This window comes from Puma concolor, chromosome D1 (genome assembly GCF_028749965.1).
Source record: "Puma concolor isolate L17-30 chromosome D1, mPumCon1.1.hap2, whole genome shotgun sequence".
Lineage (NCBI taxonomy): Eukaryota > Metazoa > Chordata > Mammalia > Carnivora > Felidae > Puma > Puma concolor.
The window spans coordinates 47,333,863-47,357,409 of NC_141676.1; the positions used below are offsets into that span (position 1 = coordinate 47,333,863).

The 23,547-nt window shown below is 50.1% G+C and overlaps 1 protein-coding gene across 15 annotated transcripts in view; it reads right to left on the bottom strand.

Moving 5' to 3' along the window:
• Window positions 1-23,547, bottom strand: part of MICAL2 (microtubule associated monooxygenase, calponin and LIM domain containing 2) — a 221,932-nt gene that overhangs the window by 172,726 nt on the left and 25,659 nt on the right. For 14 of the 15 annotated variants that reach the window (XM_086677964.1, XM_086677963.1, XM_086677961.1 and 11 more), the window contains exon 2: window positions 23,270-23,337. The exons of the other annotated variant lie outside the window; for it this stretch is intronic. The gene's annotated coding sequence lies outside the window, so the exon portion shown is untranslated. The remainder of the gene's footprint in view (window positions 1-23,269; window positions 23,338-23,547) is intronic. 15 annotated transcript variants of the gene reach the window in all.

Consider the following 23,547-nt stretch of genomic DNA (forward strand, 5'->3'; position numbering starts at 1 on the left):
TTCATTCACATCACGAAAATAGCTCGCCGGGGTTTTGGCCATCAGCCTTTCCCTGTGCACCACTCTAACCTCAGGCATTTCTTTGGAAAGTCATTTAAGTTTCAAAGGAACAAAAATAAGTTAGGGCTGATTTTCCAAAGCAATAGCTGTTTTTCCAGAATCCAAAGCTAGTGCAAGACGACAAGCGTCGAGGAACTAGGGCCGGCCCAGCTGTCACGAGGGCTCGAGAGGGTCTGTAAACAAGAGAATACAGCATACCAAGGTCCCCCAGACAGAGGCCTGGCAGGAGGAGGTCGGCAAACACACAGACAAGGCCCTTGGGCTGGGCGGCTTCCCATTCTAGACAGAAATGCCATTGTGGGTGCATGTGGATTGTGGGCTGGCCTTATAATATTAAAAGCAGAGAATGGTGTTTGTCTTCTTCCTTAATCCTTTACTCATTCATTCAGCAACAATTACTGGTGCCTAAGCAGAAGCCATGGGTTGCCCTAGGTGCTGGGGATGCAGAGATGGGGCCTAGTGAGGAAGACAGGTGCATAAAGAGTTGGTTATAAGACAACAGGCAAGTGGTCTTAGAATACGAACTCAGTGCATGGAAGCCAGATCAGGAGGTGTCCAACGGAGCCTAGAGGTAGCCAGAGGAGCCATGGGGGCAAAATGTCCAAAATGCTACAAGTTTAGGAACAAGGTGAATTTCATTAGAAGACCAAGGAGTAGATGCTCTCAGGCAAAGGAAATACCATACAGGCTTGAATTTGGAAAGAGCCAGTACAGCTGCAGAATGACAGCAAGGTCAAGGTGTCCGGAGTTCAGAACTCGTGACAAGGGGTAGGGGCATCCAGGGCAGATCATGGAGGGGGCCTGCTCCTCCCACAGGCTGTGAGGTGCAAAGACAGAGCAGCGGGCTGAGAGGAGTCTCTAGGAAGAGGAGATGGTGGGGAGGCACAGGAGATGGAGGCAGCGAGGACCAAAGCAGCTGGGAGAGCCCCGGGAGACAGAAGCACATGCATGACGGCAGCCTGGTGGGTACCATCTGTAGGGGGCAGCCTGCCGGGGGCAGACACCCAGACACTGCCGGCCAAGAGGGCACTGGCAACAGCATGGGACCCCACCCCCACCCCCCACGCCCATTCTGCCCCCAGTAGCCTCCAACGTGCTTGGCACCGTGCTCGGCTGAAGGCACATTCCCCACTCCAGGCCTAGCCAAGTTCCATTTCGTGCCAGGCCCCTCTCCTCTGCGAGCACTGACCTGGCCGCTCTGTTCTCCGCAGCCCAACCAAGTCCGCAGACGTGGAGAGCTGGCCCTGTGCTTTGCCAGATGCTGCTAAGTCACAGATTCCCTCCCAGATGCTCTCTCGGCTCCTGTGACATCTGCAGTGCTCAATTTTGGCACCGCTCACATAAACACAGCCTCCTCCTGCTTCAGCTCTGCCCCAGGTACAAGACTCGCCACCAAGATGGCTAAACAGACAGCAAGACTCCTTTGCTTTTCAGAGCGAGTGAACACTTTGTTTCTCTCTATCCTTGGATTCACTTTTCTGCCCAGCGCCGAACGAAGGATGTGGCAGCGGACGGACAAATACGAAACCCCTTGAATTCAGCCAGTATCTTGCAGTCCTTTCTGGGGCTGGGCAGGCAGTGCAGAGAAAACTACAGGCTTTAAGGCCATCAGAGCCCAAGTCCAAAGCTCAGCTTGGCCCCTGGCTGCCCTCGTGGCCTCACACAAGCCACGTAAGCTCTGAGCCTCAGTTTCTTCTTTTGTAAGAGACGTGACAGTCTCCACCTTGCAAGGTTGCTGCGGAGGGTGAGATATGTGTGTGAAGGCAGAGCTGGTCCCGGGCGGTTCTCGGCCAATGTGGAGACATGTGCCACATCCCTCACAGCGGGCAGATTTGTGTCTGGGGAACGTACCGGTTTGAAAAATACTTTTGCAAGATGGATTCTCCAAGTTTCCAACTCCTCCTTGCCTAGAATGATGCTGAACCTGACTCCCCGAGAATAATTTACAAACTGGAAGAACCTGTCTCCTTCCAACACCAGCTGCCTCCCTTCCTTCCCCCCACCCCCCCGAAAGAGAAATGAACATTTCAGGGCTCCAGTGGAGAGCTGAAGGTGGTACAGAGGGCACTGGGTGGGTGTAGGGGCTCCAGGAATGCACTGCTATCTAGAAAGAGGTTCAGAGGGGTGGAGAGAGCTGGCAGGACGGCAGACAGAGCTGCCTTGAACTGTACCTTAGCAGCTCGCACAAGGCTTAGACCTGCATCCCTGGGTCTGAAGGGTCTGGTCTCAGCCTGTAAAATCAGCTTTCCCACTGAAGTCAAAGACCTTAAAAATGACTCTAACACCCACGTGGGGTAAGTTTCCTCAGGAAGAGCCTCAGAGGGGTTAGAGTCTGGTAGATGGCAGCGTGCACCTCGTCTCGCGCACCTGCTAGGCGCACCTGATCTAGCGTATCTCTCAGCCCGTTTTCTCATCTATAAGAGGAGATCATCACACCCACTCCATAGGCTTGCAAGGAAGAAATTCAGTCATGTATGTGATGTATTTAGCACCCAGCAGCTACATGATAACCAGCATTCATTACTATTCTTCAAATGGTGCAAAGGTCATCAAACCAGAAGGAAGGGACTAGCTTCCCGGGTCAAGGAATTATATACGTTATAAAACTAGAAGCCATGGGCTTTCAATTCAGAATATATGGTTCAAATCTACTTTGTAGTTATGGAGGCTTGGACAACTCACTTTAACTTCTGAGATTTAAGTTTCCCCAAATATAAATTGGGGAACAAGGAAGTTTCAGTAATGAACTGAAAGCATCCTTGGTACGAGGTAGTTCTGTTAATGAACTAGAAAGGCTGACTTAGGAGAACTCTTTGAGTCCGCATTCCAAGCCCCTTCTTCCAGAGACTGGTGTGTAATTTTTTTGGTGGATACCCTTTCTCCTTCCCCAAAAGAAAATCAAGGATTAGTTAAATCAGAGGATCCTGGGTAAAAGCTCTTGTTAAAATTTTCCTTGTCAACCACTCCCCAGCTGTTGCTTTTTAGAGTTTGATACAAAATATAAATAAAACCAACTACCCAGAAATATGAAAGGTTTCTGCATTTTCTGGGAAGAAACAGGACGTGATGCTTTAGTTTCTAAGAATAGCCTTGAAGCAATTTGGTTTTTGCCAACTGGAGTCCCTTATTTGTGGTTCTGCCTGTGTGACTTCATAAGTCACAAAACAACCCCATTTCCCTGTCTCTGGCTGCTACAAATTAAAACTCAGGGGCTCCAGGGGCACATGGGTGGCTCAGTCTGTTAAGAGTCTGACTGCTGGGGCACCTGGGTGGCTCAGTCGGTTGGGCGGCCGACTTCGGCTCAGGTCATGATCTCGCGGTCCGTGAGTTCGAGCCCGTGTCAGGCTCTGTGCTGACAGCTCGGAGCCTGGAGCCTGTTTCGGATTCTGTGTCTCCCTCTCTCTGACCCTCCCCCGTTCATGCTCTGTCTCTCTCTGTCTCAAAAATAAATAAATGTTAAAAAATTAAAAAAAAAAAAAAAAAAAAAGAGTCTGACTGCTGATCTCAGCTCAGGTCATGATCTCATGGTTCATGAGTTTGAGCCCTGAGGTAGGCTCTGCACTGACACCAGGAAGCCTGCTTGGGAACCTTTCTCTCCCTCTCTCTGCCCCTCATGCACATGTGCATGCACTCTCTAAACAAACAAACAAACAAACAAATACAAAAACCAGGGGCGCCTGGGTGGCGCAGTCGGTTAAGCGTCCGACTTCAGCCAGGTCACGATCTCGCGCTCCGTGAGTTCGAGCCCCGCGTCGGGCTCTGGGCTGATGGCTCAGAGCCTGGAGCCTGTTTCCGATTCTGTGTCTCCCTCTCTCTCTGCCCCTCCCCCATTCGTGCTCTGTGTCTCTCTGTCCCAAAAATAAATAAACGTTGAAAAAAAAAATTTCAAAAACCAAAAAACTCAGGGCTTCCGATTGCCGGTGATAGCATGAGTAATGGGCTCAGTCCAGGGCATCTAAAGGACAAGTTCAAGGTTTACACAGAGTCCCTAAGTACCTCTCAAATGAAAAAAGAAACCTTCTGGCCAAAGAGTTTCTCTAGTATACTCATATTTAAGACCTCCAGCCTTCTGTCTTCCCTGGGCCTCATCATCTGCCAAATGGCATCACAAAGGATGACCAGGTGTTGGATAAATGACAGGGTTCTATAAAAACTTGAGGGCTGGAGGGACACCAGACAGAACCTTCTAACAAAGCAGTTGTTTGGCCCAGGAGAAAAGCTCAGCCCTGAACCACACCCTCAAGGCTCACAGACAAGGTATGCTTCAAGGTAAAGACCAACCCTTGGGGTGGGGTGGGGGTGGATAAACAGGTGAAGGGGATTAAGAGGTACACACTTCCAGTTATGAAGTAAGTCACAGGGATAAAAAAAAAGACAGCACAGGGAATATAGTCAGTAATACCGTAATAAGTTTGTACAGCAACAGATGGTAACTACACTTACCGTGATGCACCTTGCATAATGTATAGAGCTGTCAAATCCCTATGCTGTACACCTGAAACTAATGCATTATATATCAACTTATGTTTCAATTAAATAAATAGAAAAAATAAATCAAAACTAAAAACCAAACCCTCTTACCATTGACATTGCCAAGCTCCCCATTCAAACTTACCATCTCCTAGGTACCTGGCCAACGGACCCCCACGCAGGGCCAGTTTCCATTCCAGAGGCAATGAAAGGAAGCTGTTCACCCCCACGCACTCAGGTGGTCAGAAGACAAGGAGCCCCAGCTCCGAGTGTCACACACAGAAGACCCTCAGTCACAGCCACCTGGATCCAACACCTGAGCTGAGGTGAGAGGAAGCCAGGGGAATGTCTCCCACATACACTGCATCTCTGCAGAGCCCAGGTTCACAGGTGATCACATCTTCTCACCTGGCCCAAGGAGGCCTGGCTTTCCATCTTACAAGGACTTATAACAACCATCTAGAACCAAAAGGGGCATCCCCCAGAGTTGGGAAGAGACTGAAAGGGCCCCCTTGTCCTTGCCATGTCCTTCCAACCAGGGGTCCCAGCCTTGCCCTGCTCACCTTCCCAGATGGACATCACACTGCCTCCTGGGGCGGCCTCTTGCACCCTTGCCTCCTCTGACCAGAAGAGAGCCGCAGTGGGATCAAGTCTTCTCAGTCATTCTTCAGTCATTCCCCAGGGAGATGGATCCTGTCTCTCCACAGGTTTCTTTCTGTTCCTTATTTTAACCCCAGAGATCACCCACAGGAAGTCAAAGCCCTTTCTTACACGCAGGCTAAACCCACACATGCAACTTTTCTTACACAGGCCATCTGAAGCCCTAATAGGAAAGGCCAATGGCAATGCATCCAAGAGACATACCGTGAAAGCCCAAACAAGTTCCCAGCCTGCCGCAAGGGTCTAGATAGTGCCCTCTGTCTACACTGCCCTGGGAGGGGAGCTCAGACTCTACCTTCTATGCTGCCCCCTCACTGAGAGCCCAAGGCCATGTGGCTCTTGCCCTTCCAGCCCCAGCCCTCTCCTCACTCTTTTCCAACAGTGAGTTTTCTCCATTGGTCTGGCTTCAAGTGACCTCACACACTTCCATGCCTTCACCTCCATCCACTTCCTCCTGCAATCTCGGAAGCAGATCCCAGGATGACCTCCCTCCCTGCTCCAGTGAGCCAGAGACCAGTATGCTGTGTGCTGACCAGTCAGAATGCCAGGAAGAGACCTATGTGACCAGAGGCCCACGGCAGGCCAGGCTTTTTCACCAGTATTATCCTAAGGAGTCCTCACAACAAGTCTGTGGGGTGGGGTGGTCCTTATCTTTCTTTCCTGTTTCTGCTCTGTAACAAGAGCCCTGGGGGTCAGGGGCCATTCCAGAACCCATCCATCTTAATTTTTTTTTTTTAATTTTTTAGTGTTTATTTATTTATTTATTTATTTATTATTTTTTTTTAATTTTTTTTTTCAACGTTTATTTATTTTGGGGACAGAGAGAGACAGAGCATGAACGGGGGAGGGGCAGAGAGAGAGGGAGACACAGAATCGGAAACAGGCTCCAGGCTCTGAGCCATCAGCCCAGAGCCCGACGCGGGGCTCGAACTCACGGAGCGCGAGATCGTGACCTGGCTGAAGTCGGACGCTTAACCGACTGCGCCACCCAGGCGCCCCATAGTGTTTATTTATTTTTAAGAGACAAGAGTGCAAGTGGGGGAGGGGCAGGGGGAGAGAGAGAGAGAGAGAGAGAGAGAGAGAGAGAGAGAATCCGAAGCAGGCTCCAGGCTCTGAGCGGTCAGCACAGAGCCCAACGTGAGGCTCGAACCACGAAACCATCATGACCTGAGCTGAATAAAGTCAGACGCTCAACCGACTGAGCCACCCAGGTGCCCCCATCTTGATTTTCTATAACGCAAGTGTAAGTCTGCCATATGTGCTTCCTATTGTGTGTGTACGTGTGTGTATATACACGCATGTGTGCATGAGTGTGTATATACGCAGGTGTATATATATACGTATGTGCATTGTGTATTCATGTATGCTTATATATGCATGCATGTATATACCCACGTGTACATGTGCATGTATAAGACACATATGTATATATGTATATGCAGGTGTGTGTGTGTGTATATATATGCATTATGTATGCATATACATGCATGCACATATATGCCCGTGTGTATATGTTCATGTATAATACGCATGTGTGTATATCTACATGTGTACACACATACCTATTTTAAACATTTTTCAATAGGGATTTCTAGCCAGGTGCTCCACATCTCTGCTTGAACCATGAAGCCTCTCTTCAAGGACCTTTCCAGAGAAGCAAAGCCTTTGAGTGGACAGAACTCTGGCCTGGGCATGAGGAGTCTGGGCCTGCCCCTCACACCAGCCTCATGAGGACAACCAACAGCAGCGTGGCTCAGCTGCTGACAGTGCCCCAGACCCTGTCCCAGATGCCTCCATCTGTGATCTCATTTGACCATCTTTGTTGGACAGAAGACAAGACAGACTACAGAGTAACCTCCCCAGTATCCCACAGGCAGTGACTAGGGAAGCCGTGAAAGGAGCCCCACTCCATCTCACTTCAAAATCCACACTCTTAGTCACCAGTCGATAGAGGCCACATAGAGCTAACACGACCAGCTTTTGCCGTAGCCACCGTATACAGGAAATGATCCAGTTCTAGAGCCTCTGAGGATCTCACAGGTGTCAACAACGGGATGTGGTTTCATCAGTTACGGTGCAACCAAATAATAAAGTATTCAGCAGTTCTTTAAAAATAGTATTCATGAAGACATTTAATCCATGGGAAATGCTTGTGCCTTACTGCAGAGTGAGGAGAGCCAGATACAGTTTCAGGTACGCTATAGGATTCCGACCCCATAAGGCAATATCTATAGAAGAAGAAAAACAAGCTAAACATGAACATCGTTGTGTGTGTGTGTGGGGGGGGGGGGGTGCACGCATGGGGTGGGGGGAGACGGTCTTTCAGATTATTTTTATTTTTAGCTTCATACTTTTCTGCATTTCCCAAATTTTCTACCAAGAGCATGTACAACTTGTATAAGCCCCTCCTATACACACATTCCAAGTCCAGGAGCCTCTTTCCCTGATCAGACCATTGGTCTCAGCCACAGGAGGTGGGCTTCTGGACCGTACCTTCCTTGGGCCAGCAAGTACCTGCAGGCCTCCACCACACCAGCAGTGTACTTTTCTTCCCGAAAACAAAGGGCCATTCTGCAAGAAGCACCAGGCTAACTTGGTGAATGGGTTTACATTCCAGCCAGCAAGGGACAGGGGTGGCACAAGGCCCCAAGGCTGTATTCCCCCCCATGGCTCTGCCCTCTGGATCTCAGGTCCTTGGGTCCAGCGCGGCAGGCCCCTTCCCAAGAAGCCATGCCTTTGAGCCCATCTCAGCCTGGCCTGCAGGATGCCTTGCCCGTGAACCCACAAGAAGGAAACCTGCATACCTGCTTATGGGCCAAGAGGTGACAAAATTATGTGGATCTCAACACACACACTGAGCTCATCTTACTAACAAAAACTGAACAGTCCATTCTACGTGTGCCCCAAATCATCTTGGTGACATACCGGGTGCCCAGGAAAACTGTCAACTCTCAATTTTGAGTTCCAGGAGGCCATCCTATTTCAGAACTGATAGTGGGGGTACTGAGAATAAGCAGATTCAGGGACAGAAAGGAGAACAGTGGATGAGGGAGCAGGGGGAAGAGAGGAATGGGGAGTCAGTGTTTAAGGGGTGCAGACTTTGAATTTGGCAAGATGAAAAAGTTCTGGAGGTGGATGGTGCGGATGTCTGCACAACCGTGTTAATGTATTCAGTGCTACTGAGCTCTACATTTAAAAATGGTTAAAATGGTAAGTTTTATGTCACATATATTTTCCGAACAAAAGTAAAAATAAAAATAAAATGCACAAAACAAAACCACCATCACCACCTAACAGTAGGAGCTGTCCAAGGCCAGAGTATGGAATTTGTGACCTAATTAACGCTGAAGTCAATTTTCTAAAATACTTTTGAATTAAAATGTAATATGCAAAAGAAATCATTGGGCTAATGAAAGAATCTTGCTGTTTTTATTTGGCTCAGTGAAATCATTTTCACCTTTTTTTTTTTTTTTTTTTTTTTGGTAGGTCATCTAGACTCTCATTCTTCCTTCCAAATCTTATTGGACTCCAGAAAGCCTATGGAAGCTCAGTCCTGACAAGTTGTAATTTTATCTCTTGTTCTGCTTCCCCCAGGCAACCACCACCAACACCCCCGCCCCCGTACGCTCAGCACCAGTGACCTCTCCTTCAACACCCGGCTCCCTGGTCTTTGCTCCCTGAGCCCACCATGCATTGCCCAGAGAGAATGCTCCTGCATTCTGACCGTCCCCAAGCCGTGAGGCCAGCAGACTGCAGTTCTGTGAAAGCAGGGAACATTCTTCCCAGCAGTGTACAGATTCCCTAAAAGCTCCCTGGCAACAGGTCCAGATCAGCTCAGATCAGGTGGAGATGCCACTGGGCTCGAATGAGTGGAAATAACGGCTGTGTCATGAGATGACACTCCTGTCCCTCAAAGTCAGGGCTGGGCATATTTTTCATTGGCTAACATCAACTTCAAGGACACTCAGTAAGAAGCCTTTTGAAGAGTCCTGTTGTAAGACAAAGAAGCTTCCCCATTTCAAAAAACATTAGGTCCGATATATCATAATATAGCATCCTTGGTGTTCTTAAGCATGTGGATGTAAGCAAATCCTCACCCTACCAACTCCTACTCTTCCCTTCAAGGCCCCTTCCCTCCAGACATTCTAGCTCCCTAGCCCCAAATGAGTTGGATCCCTCCCACTGCATCCTTACTTGCCTCAATTACAGCAAGTTCTTCTGTGAATTTTTTACTTCCCTATGCCCAGTTCCTAGCACAAGACCCTCTGCACGTAGTATGTGCTAAATGAATGAATGAATATACAATCCTTGGGACCGTAAGAACTGTTGACATTAAATGAGCATCTATGAAGTCTTGGGCAAGGTGTTAAAAGCTTCCTATGTATTAAAGTTAATCACTGTAACAAACCCAGGCATTGTTAGATACTCCATTATCTCCATTTTGTAAAGAATTAGGGAAGTTGGCAAGTTGCCCGAGGTCACATGGCCACAAGTCATGAACGTGTAACACGAAGCCCCATAGTCATAGCTCAGAGCCCATATCCTTAACCACTATACCCATACTGCTCCCACACAAAGTGAACGCAGTCAAAGGTATACAAGTGCTGCCCTGCACACCACAGCAGACAGGGTCTCTGGTCTAGGCCGGGGACTCCTTTTCTTCCATCAAACTCCAAAATGCTAAGATCTGGGTAATGAGACCTTGGTGCACTGTCAGATGAGGACAGAGGCTAATCTGCCAATAAAAACTCAGCTGGGAGGTAATTTTCAGGCTTTGGTGGGTATGGCCGAGACAGGCTAGCTGATTGCCACCCGCATTGCTCCTTCCTCCTGAGCCCTTCCTTGTAGCTGTGAACCCACGCAACCAGCTCTAGGTAATCGGACTATGAGCAGAAGTGATATATACAACTTCCGGGCATGCGCCATAAGAACCTCCCATGGTGACTGTCCATGTTCTTTTCACTTCTGCCAGAGCACAGCAGCTTTGGAAACCACAGGTGGGAGATGGCAAAGCCAGGAGAAGGAAAGAGCCAGATTCCCTGGGTGCCCTGGGAGGAAAGCCCTCTGTGACGAGGAACATTTGGCCTTCACATACATGAGAAATAAACTGCAAGTATATGAAGTCACTGAGAACTGAGGGTTTATCTGTTAGGTGGGAAACGTCCCCTTAAGTAATACAGGAGGTAAACCAGAGTGTGGTAGGTACGTCAGGTTTGGCCTGTGTCAGAAAGCTTTCTCTCCCAGTAAGAATGCTGGTCACGTGGGGCGCCTGGGTGGCTCGGTCAGCTAAGCGTCTGACTTTGGCTCAGGTCACGATCTCATGGTTCGTGGGTCCAAGCCCTGCGTCGGGCCCTGTGCTGACAGCTCAGAGCCTGGAGCCTGCTTCAGATCCTGTGTCCCTCTCTCTGTCCACCCCACCCCTGCTAATGCTCTGTCTCTGTCTTTCAAAACTGAATAAACATTAAAAAAAGAAAAAAAAAGAATGTTGGTCACATGAATGAGCATCTCTCTCACTACCACCATCGTTGTGGTCAACTTCCAAAACAACCAGATCAGCCATTTTATATCTTACCTTCCGCTAGGTCCTCAATATCCTAAAAAGGTTGCTTGACCCTCAGAATACGCCTGCCCACCTCTCTATTTAAGCACTCCCGTCCCATATATATATTCTGGGTTGAAAATCCACATCCTTTCTCTACGTGAGAATAATAGAGGAGAACAGGACAGATAAGCTAGTCATTTCCTTGGTTTCAGTGCCTGCCCCTGTGTCCCCGGCCCTGAGTCCCCAGAAGCGATGTGCTATGGTGGAAACCGAATGGACTCTAGCTCACTGAGCACTCTACCGAACAAGTCATAAACAGAGCATCTCTGTGAAACGTAAACGAGGTGCCTCATAGTGAGCTCTCACGGATGTGCTAAGTGTCATTTCCAGCACCTGCAGGGGAACGACTCCCACCACCTCAAAGCTCAAGGCAGCCCAAGCCAAACTAAGGTAGAAATTGGTGCATTTTCATACAAATGGAAAGGGTAGCTCATTCCCGTTCATCTAACTTGGGCTGGGATGGGAGAGCTAAACGTGTATTTTCCACTGAGCTGGTTTCTAGCACGCCCTTAAGGTCACTCCCCGTGGTGAACCTTTGTATCTGGATCACATTACATCTCCTGACTTGCTGAAATTAGGTCTCAGGGACTTGGACTCCAGTAATTGGTCCGGAGGACAGAGGGGGATGCCGAGCAGGAGATGGAAGGCATAGCAAAGCGAACATGAAAAGGATTTCTCAACAATGCCTGTTCGCTCCACACACAGCTCCCCAGCCAGGAGCCTGGGACGACCACAGAGCAGTCCCCACCCTGAGAAGCTCACAGCCCAGCAGTGTCTCACGGAGCCTGTCTTCCAAAGGCCCCAGATCTTAAAGAGTTGTGCCAAGTTAATGCATTTGTCAACGCACCCCACCCCCCCACACCCAGCAAAAAAATTTGTTCTTCATTGCCTGACAAAAGTTGTGGGTTTTTTTGTTCTTGTGTGAATTTATCAACATGAAGTCAGTCTCAAAAATGTGCGCAAACTCCATCATAGTTAGGTCTATACTGCCTTTGCCTGAGAAAACAAAATGGCACTCTCCGTCCTTCCCACTCAGCCTGGCTTCCCCGGCCATGTCCACTCCCTCACCTCCACCTCCCCTTCCATCCACTGCAGTCTGCTTCCCACCCATGCACACAGTCCGGGCCTGGCCTCACACCCAAGGTTGCCACACCAACTCCACCATCCCATCTGGGACCCTACCTTGTTGACTGCCTCTCCCATTTTCAGTCTTTGCAGGCTCCTCTCTCTCTCAATGCCCCTGAGATTTTGCTGTGTCCCAAGATTTTAATCTTCACTCTCCTCTCGCCCTCAAGGACCTTAGACACTCCTATAGTTCAACCAATATCTATGTCCTTACGACCCAACAAGCTATCCCTCCATGGGATCTCCAGGCCTGTAAGCCAACTGCCAAATACCCACTTCCTCAATGACTCCCATACAGAGACCTCACGTGTGGTCAGTTGACCTCCCCTGTCATTCCCCTGCACCCCCAACCTCAGTGAACAGCACCATCTGCATCCAGACCCCCGAGTCACACTGTCAGAGTCCCCTCCTTGCCCTAGTCCCTCACCTCCTGAGCAGCCCGTCACCCAGTCCTGCCTCAGCAGCCCCATCCACTACCACCCTCCTTCCTCTCTGCTCTCACCTGAGCCCTTAAAACCTCCTCAAGCTGTTCCTGCTTCCTGATCACCCCCCTCCAACCCATCGGCCTATTTCTCAAGCTGCCACCAAAGACACCTTTACATCAAAAACGCACATTTGCTCAGGATCTGTTCCTCTTTCATCCTTCAGCAGCAGCCCCCCACCCCCCAACAATCTTCAGGGCCAAATCTGAACATCCTAGTAGAGCAAAACAGAAACCACCGTTGTGACTCACCTCTTGCCTGCCCTTGGCCTGCCCCCCAATGCTTCCCCTTCCCTGTACTCTTGGCTTACTGAGCCACCCGCAGTCCCTAGTAAGCCAGGCTCTTCCACAACTCCCTGCCTGTGCCTTAGCTTGTGCTGTGTCTCTAACATGCCCATGCACATTCTTTTTTATATGGTGAAAACCTGGGGGGCTCTAGAGCTGAAACACCAAAGCTAGCACAGTACCAGGGGTCCCAGTTTGGACCCTGGAATCAGGCAGACTTATTAGAAACACGACACACCATTTATTAGCTGTGTGTGCCTGGATGAGTTACCAAACCTCTTTGAACCTCAGTTTCCCCATCCATAAAATGGGGATAATAATAGTCTTGACCCCACCGGGCTACGTGAGGATGAAACACAATGATGCCTGGCTAGGCAGCGTTCTAGGCTGCACTGTTCTCCTTTGAAGTCTTGCTCGGGCCTCCACTCACCCCCTTCCCCACACCGTACCCTGTGGAGGTTCTGATGATCGTTCCACACATCCTATTGCGTGGATCCACTTACAGGTCTGCCTGCCTCATTGGACTGTGAGCTCTCGAGCCTGGGATTTGTGCCTCTAGCAATGGTAGGTGTCCAGTGACCACTGCTTATGGGTAAAACCCAAGCAAGAGTGGCTACAAAACCCAGGCTATGTGGCGGCTCGAAGTGTGACTGCTCTATATTACCGCCACCAGGATTACCGCAGGGCCTCCCACCCAGTCTCTACTTCTCAGCCAGAACCGCCCCCACCCTGTTCCCAAAGCCCTCAGGGCTCCCTACACCCCTCTGTGTAAACCCCCTTGATGGGCTCACCAGGCCTCCGGTGCAGCCCCTATTTCCTTGTTAGGCTCGATTCCCAAAAGTATTAGCGCTCTGCTGTGGCTGCGTCAGACAGGTGGGCCCCTGAAGTGCTCCACATCCAGCCTCCGCCCTCCTCCTCTCAGCCCTGCTCCAATCTTACCCATCCTCTAGAGTGGGGGCATGCCCCACGATGCTAACTGAAGACTTACTGTGCCCTGTCTCCCAAAGGAACTGCACAGTCCACTCAGGGGATCACATTTCAATAATAATTATGGCTAATGGCTGCCGTGATACCCAGCGGTGTGGACACACAGGATGGAGTGACGGGCGGCCTGAAGAAAAGCTCAGAGAAGTGGCACCAGAGGCACGGAAGCTTCCCGGCCCCTTACTGACCTTTCTTTCCTATGCATTCTTTTCCTCCTGGAGTCCACGCCAGAGGCCACCCAACCTGGCTCTACCATCGATTCACCAGGATGGGTCTCAAAATACAGCTTCCTGGCCCCACTCCCAAACAGAATCTATGTAGCCTGATGGCCAAGGTGGGGGGAGGAGGGGAATGCTTTGGACTCCCCAGGGAGTTCTGTGGCCCAGCCAGCTCTGGGAATCACTACCCACATAGAGTTCTGCTCTTTCCATTCACTGAGAACCTGCTTTAGCTGGGGCATCGCCAGGCGCTGTGGAGAGCAGGTGGACAAGTTCCGGGCAGGGGTGGGGGCAGGGGGAGACAAGCAGTCATAACACAGGGATCGTACACAGGGCAGAGACCAGACTATCTGGCACTTCATTTAGCCTTGAACCCCAACACATTTTTTGTGCATTAATCTTGTCTGGGTGACTCATGTATAAACTTAAGGAAAAGGCCACCGTCCTTTGTCTGGTTCCCTGCATTTCCCAGAGTACCCAGCTCAGTTCTGGGTACACAACTGGCATTCAATCGGTGTCAAAGATTCAAACAATTCGACTTTTTATATTATGCCCCTATTTGACGTATTCAGCCATTAACGAGCCGTCTACTCATTTTTACCTTTGTCATTTCGGTGCTGGTGAGGTGCCCACTCCTGGTAGGTAGGCACTACACATTTGTTGAATAAATGAACCTCTAGCAGTCAACGATCTGTTTCAGGAGGGACAGAACAGCTTATGCTATAACACCTTTAGAGTTAGCTTTTGAAAGGCTCCCAAATTTTTTTCTTTTGAATTATAGACCTTGAATTTCAGAATCAATTTCCTGATATGTAATTATACTGCTTTGTTGTTAATACTGTCATGAATGTTATTAGCAATGTAAATAACACCTCCCTGGACCTTGGCAGTCGGCCAGCCTCCGTGTGGCTATGCCCAGGGCAGGGGCACAGGACATGATTGCCCACTCCTCCCATTAAGCCTTCCTCCCAGCTAGCAGACCAGCCGGCCACACCCCTGACCCCAGTCTCCACACAGGGGCCTGTAAACTGCATTCAGCCTTTATAAGCAGGTGTGTGCACCTGCAGGGCTGGGTAAGCCCTGCCTGAGTCAGAAAAGCCCAATGGGCTGTTCAAAGCCTACGGACATGTCAACGCACTTGAGAAGCCAGGATCTGTGATTTCAGTGTGAAATCCCCTGTGCTGTAGACAAGCCATACGACCAAACAGGGACACTCAGCAGGAGGTTCTTGGGAGGCCCCAGCACGGGACATTCCACCAAGCGGGAGTGGGCTGGGCAAGCTGGGGTGACCAGCAGAATGGACCAGCATTTCCAGTGGTAATGCTGTTGTCATTGTGGTTTGTTTATTTGTTCTACGCCCTGAAAACAAGACTTGGTCTTGAGTGGGGACACTTCTGGATGCGGCTTAAAGATCATCTGGCCCTCCCTCTAGGTTCAGTCTAGGGATGGAAGATCTGTGATGCCCTTTGCACCAAGGACCAAAGAGGTTTTCCCTGGAGGGCATGCTCCTTCATGGAAAGCACTCTGGCAGCCCAGTCTGAGAGCTGTTCCCTTCCTTTTCGCTTCTGCTGGAAAGCAGGAGGATTTATTTACTGCCTACTTATTTATCCATACCTTCCCCACAGACACAGATGACCACGTGCCAGGAAAATGAACACAGCTGCAAAGTTCTCAGATGTGACCTCGGAGGAGTGAATGGGCCAGAGGCAGAGCAAGAAAGCTCTGAGAAAGTTTCTCTCTACTCCAGCAGGACCCACCCAAGGGGGTTCTCTGTCCAAGTCAAATACACTGTTATCAGAGAGCAGTTTAGATGTCTGAGCAGAAAAGAGAGAGAGAGAGTTTGGTCCATTTCCTCATTTGTGCAGAGGAACTGAGGCCTCCTGGGAACTATTTTCCCAAAAGTTCTATAAAGCCAATGAAGTTTCCAGATAGTAAATACAGAAAGGTCTCTCTGATAAGACAGGGCAGAACGAGTCCCTAAAAGACACTAAACTGCTGAACTGACCTCTGAGATTTTTTTTAATGTTTATTTATTTATTTTGAGAGAGAGGGAAGAGAGAGAGAGAGAGAGAGAGAGAGAGAGAGAGAGAAAATGCACACATGCCAGCTGGGGAGGGGCAGAGAGAGAAGGAGACTGAGAATCCCAAGCAGGCTCCACACTGTCAGCACAGAGCGTGATGCAGGGTTTGAACTCCCCAACCATGAGATCATGACCTGAGCCAAAATCAAGAGTCAGATGCTTAAGTGACTGAGCCACTCAGGTGCACCTGAGATTATTGGCTTGACAGGTTATTCCACACCACTGGCACATGACCACGAGGCTGGCACAGAGAGCAATGTGGACCTGTGTGGAAGACACCATGGCTCTGAGGACACGGACGCCCAGCTCTCCCAATGAACACACAAAGGCCATGGTCTGTGAGCTCAGAGATGCTGGGATTAGCGCTCCAGGACCAGAGACTACCCTGACCCCTGTCCCTCACTGCCCCACAGCCCAACAGACATCAGTGCAGGGAGAAGATCACGGGTGGGACCATGCTGCTGATTTTTCTGTGGAGGTTAGGGAGACAGTGTCCTACCATCCCAACATAAGAAAGCTGGGTTGGCTCAACAAAGATATTGGACTCCTCTCTTGGTGTCTGGGCTCATGTTCTGACAAACACATTTGCTAAAATAAGCAGCAGCTGTCTCAGAAAGGAATTTCTCTTTCTTCACACAAAAAAACCCACAAAACCCAGGAGCTACAGAAGAGACCAATGCAGGCGTGAAGCCTTCGACTCCACATTGCTCTCCGGTTTTTCACATGAAGGACAAGTGAGGCTCAAAGCTCTGTTTCCAAAACGGATTTCCTGGGACAGACCTCCACAAGGATTCATCCATGAAGAGAGAGACCAGGGCTCCCGCAGGACTCACTCACACACTCTCTCTCTCTCTCTCTCTCTCTCTCTCTCTCTCTCTCTCTCTCTCTCTCTCTCCCGTGACTCCTCCCACTCTAAAGAGCTGATATTTTTAAAGATTCTTGCTCTCTCTCATGGCAAATCATCTGCTTCCTGGATCCTTTTGCCTTGTAAATATCATCTTCAAAAACAGCGATATATTTTCATTGGTCTTTATTTTTAAGTAGCCTTCTCACCCCAGCCCCAGCTCCTGCAGAAAGATTGTGTGGCCCTGTCTGGAATGCAAAGCAGTCCCTGGAGAGACAGTCTGCGCATGAACTCACAAGGGTGTTTGTTATCAGCTTATTTGGCAAGAGGAATCTGAGACATTTTACACATGAACTGTCAGTGTGGCCGGTCCCACTCTGATGCCTTCGCCCTATCAATAAACACCTCCACTGGTGCGTGACACACAAGAGGTAAAAAATGGACACAGACAGTCTGAAAACAAGCCTCGTGCACGTGTCTACAGGGAAAGGTACTTCAGGTGGCTGGAGAATTCATATCTGGAGAATCTTCGCTGGTCCCTACTGAGGTTTCTTTCAACGACTCTTACAGAGTTAGCAAGTGTTTCACAAAAGCCCTTAACCTTCTGGTGCCAACCACGCCCCCTCCTCCCCCAGCTTATCTCTCAGTTAAATGTCCCACGCCTTCCACCCTCAGCGAAGAAGAAAACTCTTCCTTACTTGTGAGTCCTGCATCAAGCCCTTCCATACCACCACACCTTTTTCTTGGAAGCCTGCTTTCTTATCTACCTAGTAATCTCCTATTCATCCTTCAATTCCCAAGTCCCCCAGCTTGTGCTCAGTGCAGGTACTCTGTGTGAGGCTCTCTTCTCAGTGCTTCAAGAACACTTGATGTGTCTATGACAACAGTTAGAATGGCGGCTATAACTTCGTATGCACCTGTCCTGCTGCCAGGCCAAGGCACAAGCTCCTGGGAATAAAGGGACTAGGGCTTACTCACCCCTGCATCCCCACAACCCAGCCCAGGACCTGGCATTCAGAAGCCGCATAATAAATGTTGGTCGCCCCAATCAACGCCCAGCCCATTTAGCCCCAGCCCTCCCCTCTCGGTGCTAACAGAGAGGCCACTTGAGATGTGGAACGAGAACAGGTAGCGGGGTCAGCCTCTGAGCCCTGGCCCCTGTGAGTTCATTAGCCTGTGTCTGCCTCAGTTTCCTTCTCAGTACAACCAGTAAGTACGGCCACCTCTCAGAGGGCTGCCGAGGGGAACAGACAAGGTAACACACACAATGTTATGCCCACTCGTGTCGTGGAGCTCAGTAGGAAACGTGAAACCAAGTGGGGTCCTACTTTAAAAAAGTGAATGGCTTCCACGCCGGTTCATGGGCCATTAACACGGTGATAAGGTGGCCAGCCTGCCACCCAAAGTGGCCTCTCTCAGAGTAAGAGACCAGGGCAGGCTGCACACTCAGTCCACACCCTTAGCTTCAGATTCTCAGGACGAGGCCTGCTTAGCAACAAAGGTGATTTGCATCTGAGTGGCAAACCCACAAGAGGCCACTCCTGCCGAGACTGGCAGATCCGAGCCTTCGTTTCTGGTCTTAAATTAACCTTTCACCCCAAGAGACGCCATAAAACAGAATAATGCTGGCTCAACAGTGGTAAGTCACTAAGTATAAGCCAAACAGCCCGCACATGAGAAGGAGCCTCCACCTCCCCGCGTGGTTGCACCCAGGTTTTATTAGGCCCCCAATAAACAATGAGGTGGCAGCAGTGGGGCCCTGCTCACACCTTAGACAATCAAGCGCAGGGTCAAAGAGAGAAGTGGAAAGTGTGGTGGCTGGAACCATGTGAGGAGGCAGCAGGGCGCTGGGGGGAAAGCCACTTCATATGATGTTGTTTTTTTAAATGTTTATTTATTTTGGAGAGAGAGAAACAGGGAGCAAGCAGGGGAGGGGCAGAGAGGGAGACACAGAATCCAAAACAGGCTCCAGGCTCTCAGCTGTTAGCACAGAGCCTGACGCGGGGCTCGAACCCACCAACCGTGAGATCGTGACCTGAGCCAGTCTGACGCTTAACCGACTGAGCCACGCAGGTGCCCCTCATATGATGTTTTTGATTCCCAAAGTTGGGAATCGGGAGACCTGGCCTTCATCTCCATTCTCCCACTAGCTTGCTTTCTGGGTCTTGGTAAGTTCTCTCTCTGGGCCTCAATTTCTTTACCCATACAACAGAAGAATTCGATTCCATGTTCTATAGGTTCTTCCCAGCTTTAACACACTAAGATCATAAATCTTAGAGGCAACCCCACCTTTCTCAGCCCTTCCCCTTTCTGTGCTAGTTATCCATCTGAGACATCTCTTAGCTCCCACTGAGCAGGCTTCTACCAACACTAGAACTTTACTGCTCCAGAGTGTCTGGTCAGTCCTGAGTACAGAGCCTGGCTGGCTGAGAAGAGGAGAGGCTTGAGGCCATATTCTTCAGGACTCATCTGCTCTCTCTGGTCAAACAACTCAACTCCAGGTAACTTGTGGCACTCAGAGCTTGGCTATCCCAACAACCCCTGGTCATCTGGGCTGGCTTCTTTCCACTCAAAGATTTTTCTCACTCCCTTCTAATACCACCTGCACCTCCTAAGTTCCCAACTCTCTATCAAAACATTAGACTTTCCCCAAGGTGCTTGGCAAGAGACTAGGGAAGCAATAGGCTGTTCTTATCTGTACTCTGGTATGTCCCAGGGTAGGGTAGGGGAGAGGCTATGAAGGCCAGGAGAAAAGTGTCTACAGAAGCAATCTCCAGCCACATTAGGAGGAGGTGACCTGGAGAAGGTGACAGAGCTAATCACAAGGTCAGAGAGAGCACTGAAAAATCACAGAATTCCAGGAAGCTCCTTAAGATGCTACCCAACCCTTGATGCCTCCCTTATCTCCTTAATAAGTCTGGGGACAGGTGAAGTTCTGAGTGGCCCAACGCCATGCAGCTAAGCTGTGGACAATCAATACTAGAACGTGGGTCTTGGCCTCAGCCCACTCTTTTTTCCACTCTACTCCGTTGACCTCAAGACCTAGTTAGGGTACTCTAATGAGGCCAGTTGGATCCCCTACAGACTCTAAGAAACATGACCCAAGTGCCACTTAGGGGAAGAGCAGGCCCAGAAGATATTTTGATAACTGTCTCCCTGACCCCCCGTGCATTCCTTCCCAGGCTGACACGGTTTAATTGTTCTTTCTCCAGCCCTTGCCACAAAATCTTGAGGAGCTTAGAGGTCAGTGAGAAGGGAGGGGTGAGCCCTCCTGTCTTACAGAAACCTGAATATCTAAGACGATCACAAGGTTCCCTCTTCCTCGGTCTAAAGGAGGTCAGTGGGGAAAAGTGGCAGATGGAATTAACCCACTGGAAACCTGGCCTGATTAGGTCAAGACAGTCATTGTGAGCAATTAGATGGATCATCTGAATGTTTATTACAATGCTAGGATCTGCCTCTGCCAAGGACCTTTCAAAGACCCATGTTGGACAGCTCACCTTAACGTCAGGAGGAGGAAGCTCAGAGTAAAAGATTCAAGGAATTAATTATTCAGTGTGCATGACCCAGTTCCTGGAGGTGAGGCTGAGTGAGAAGAGAACTCACCAGCTCCTTATCATGGCAAGAAATGCAAATACTTCACCGGGTAGTGTTCCCTTTGCTGCCCAAGAGGATCCGTTTATGGTGGAGAGTGCCTCCCGTCTGCCTCCCCAAAAGAGCCAAAGTTCATTCATTCAACAAATAGTTACTGGGCTCCTCTGAAGTTCTAAGCCCTCCAAGGATTTACATATGGCTGGAGCTTAGCAGCTTCGAAAGATCATGGAATTTATAAACAGGAGGCCCGGGCAGTATCCCAGCTCAGACCTTAGGTGGCTATACTACCCTGGGCAGGGTAGAAATTTAAGTTAACTTTCTCATCTGCAAAATGGGAATGAATCCTCCTGCCTTATTATGAAGGTGAAATTGATCTTTTTAAAATGGAAAGTGCAAGTAAACCTGAGGTGTAAACAATAATGAGAGAAGCCGCATGCTTTTCCTGCCCTAGAGAAGCTTCTGACCTGGCCATGTTTGGAAAATAACCCGAGGTACCTCTGTGGCAAACCTCACATTTCCTGTAATTTGGGCAAAGGTTATGTTTCAATCTGCCAAGCAGAGATGGAGCCTGTGGTCAGTCCCAGTCTCCGGTCGGTATGCCCCAGAAGGTGCAAGAAGGGGCAGAGTATAAACAGAGGACCCAGGACCTGCCTGGCCCTGTATCTGGCCTGGGTAAACGAAAGACCCAGGAAAGCCCTATGACTGAGAGCGGGGGAAAGGCCACCTGGAAGTGTGGTCAGTCAGAAACAAAACTTCATCTGGGCACAACAGGAATGAGTCGGCATACACATCCCTCCCCGTATACATTTCAGACAACGATGGAACTCACTGCCCATTGCCCAACCCTTCTCTGGGGACACACTCTATATTCTGTTTCTCTAGGAAAGAGGCAGAATTCTCAGGCCACAGCAGACAGTCTTATCAGGACCTCTTTGCCAGGACACTAAGAATCGGAACTCCTGCAGTAGCTTTTCCCAGGTCCAGCCAACCCCTTCCTGGTCTGTTGTTCAGGATGTCACCTCCCACAGCTCCTCGGTGCCCCCCAGGCCAGCCTCTAAATGCCCAGACCTGGCTGCCTGCTGCCCCTCCCCCACCCTGCTCCAGCCTTGGGTTGGGCAATGATGCTCTCTGATCCCCTCCTCCCCCTCCCCTCCACCAGGACCCACCCCAGTCTCACACCTCCAGGGAAGCCCCTAGAGGCAGGGCCAGTTCTATTCTTCCCTATGTTCCCTCTAACTCAGGGCATTCTAGAAGTCCTTCACCATCCTGGAACTGCAGAACGATGGTCCCAAAATATTCTCTGGTGTCTACGTAAGGAAGGGAGGCCGAGGAGGAAAGGGGAGGAGAGGAAAGATGCCAGACTGGAAGTCCAGGGCCCACGTTCCAATTCTCCATTTGGCACCAGTTAGGTAGGTAACTTTGAGAAAGTATCTTCAGGCCAGGCTTCAGTGTCCCTATCTGGTAATGAGGTGTTTGTGCTAAATAAGCTCTTGGGTTCTAATTATAAAATTCAGTATTACAGAAACCAGACTAGCCTGGCCATAGGAGACAAGCGTCCTGGTTCTTATGTGCTGCAGCCGGGGCGGGGGCAAGTTAGCTGACTGCCCACACCTCTGTCTCCAGGTCTATAAAATAAGTGAGGCTGATTGGACCACTCCTCCCAGGGACTGAGGTTCCCACCAGACACTGCGGTAGAGCTTCATGAGCCACAAAGCCCTGAAGAAATCTTGGGGTTTGAATTCCTTGAGTCAACAAACAGCTGCCGACGCCCTGCCACGTGCCCAATACTGGGCCTCCAGGATGGCACTGCCTGGCTCGGACAGGAAGGTTGGAGGATGGGTCGTTGCTCTCAAGGCTCCCACAGCTAGGGAGTGAGACAAACAAGTGAGCAAACCTTAACTCGGCCGGTCATGCACCTGCAGTCTGAACAAAGCACTATGGGAGTGGAGAGGAGGAGGCGCCAACTTTGCCTGGAGAAGGGAGGGAAGCTTCTAGAAGGAGTGGCATGTCCCAGATGTGGACGTCTATTCCAGGAGTTGTGGGACTGAAGCCAGGGCAAAGGAGAGAGGCAGAAAATGAGGCTGAGGTCTAACAGGAGGGGGCCTTGAAGGCCACCAGGGCAGTGATGTTCAGATTGTCTTCTGGGAGGTTCTGGCAGCACGTAGAGACAGAGCAGGGGAACAGAGCAGAGCTGGGGAGAGCAGTGGGGGCTCCCAAGACAGTTCCTGAGGGTGACTATGCCAATCAGTCATTTTGATTCCTGCCCACACCAAGCCTCCCAGGCCCCCAAGCCTGCCTCCATGGACTTGCCAAATCTACAGAAAGAGGTAAACAGGTCTGTTCTCCTAAGAAGGGAAGCCAAGCAGAGGAAGATGCCGCAATCACATTTTCAAATCTTGGACAAGTGGTGGAGTGCTGTGCAGTCACTCCCTGCAGGAGCTGCCCAGCCAGATTCTTGCCTTGGCACACATCTGGGCCAGCAGGAGACGGAAACGCCATCAGAACTGGGACTGGAGTCAGGACATCTGAGCTGCTGCTCTAAGGGGAGAAGGGGCAGAGTGTCCCCCTGCCCAAAGACCACTGACGTAGGTCCCAGCCACATCTCAGTCTCAAGCCCCGCCTCCCTCCCTCCTCTGACAGCATGGAGGGCCGTGCAACGGTGGGGTGGTTGTCGGGCAAAGACAGAGACAGGGCGGGGGGGGGGGGGGGGGGGGGTTGTGGAAACAGAGGCCTTCACCAGCCAGTGCTTCTCCAAACCGGATCACAATTCACTTGGGTTTAAAGAAAGAGTGCAGGCGCCCTTACACCTTTCTGAAGCCTGACGCCAGCTCCCCAAGGTCAACCCGATGGTAGAAAAGAGACTTACTTGATCCTTAGGCATCGCAGTGACTAAAGTCATCTTGCAGGAAGAGCCACGCACAGGTTGCCATGTTCCTTTAAAAACAAGAGCCCGGCAATGAATGTCAGTTACATTATCTTACATTACAGCCTCATATCTTCTCCCTGCTAAGAGGTCCCCCAGGTTGTGTACTTTGCCCTGTAGTAACACTACCCAACTAGAGGAAATGCACAGAGGATTTCTCTCTGTGCTCCAAGTTTTGCATATGAATAAAGGAATTGCAAGGTGGTTAACAAATTCCATTG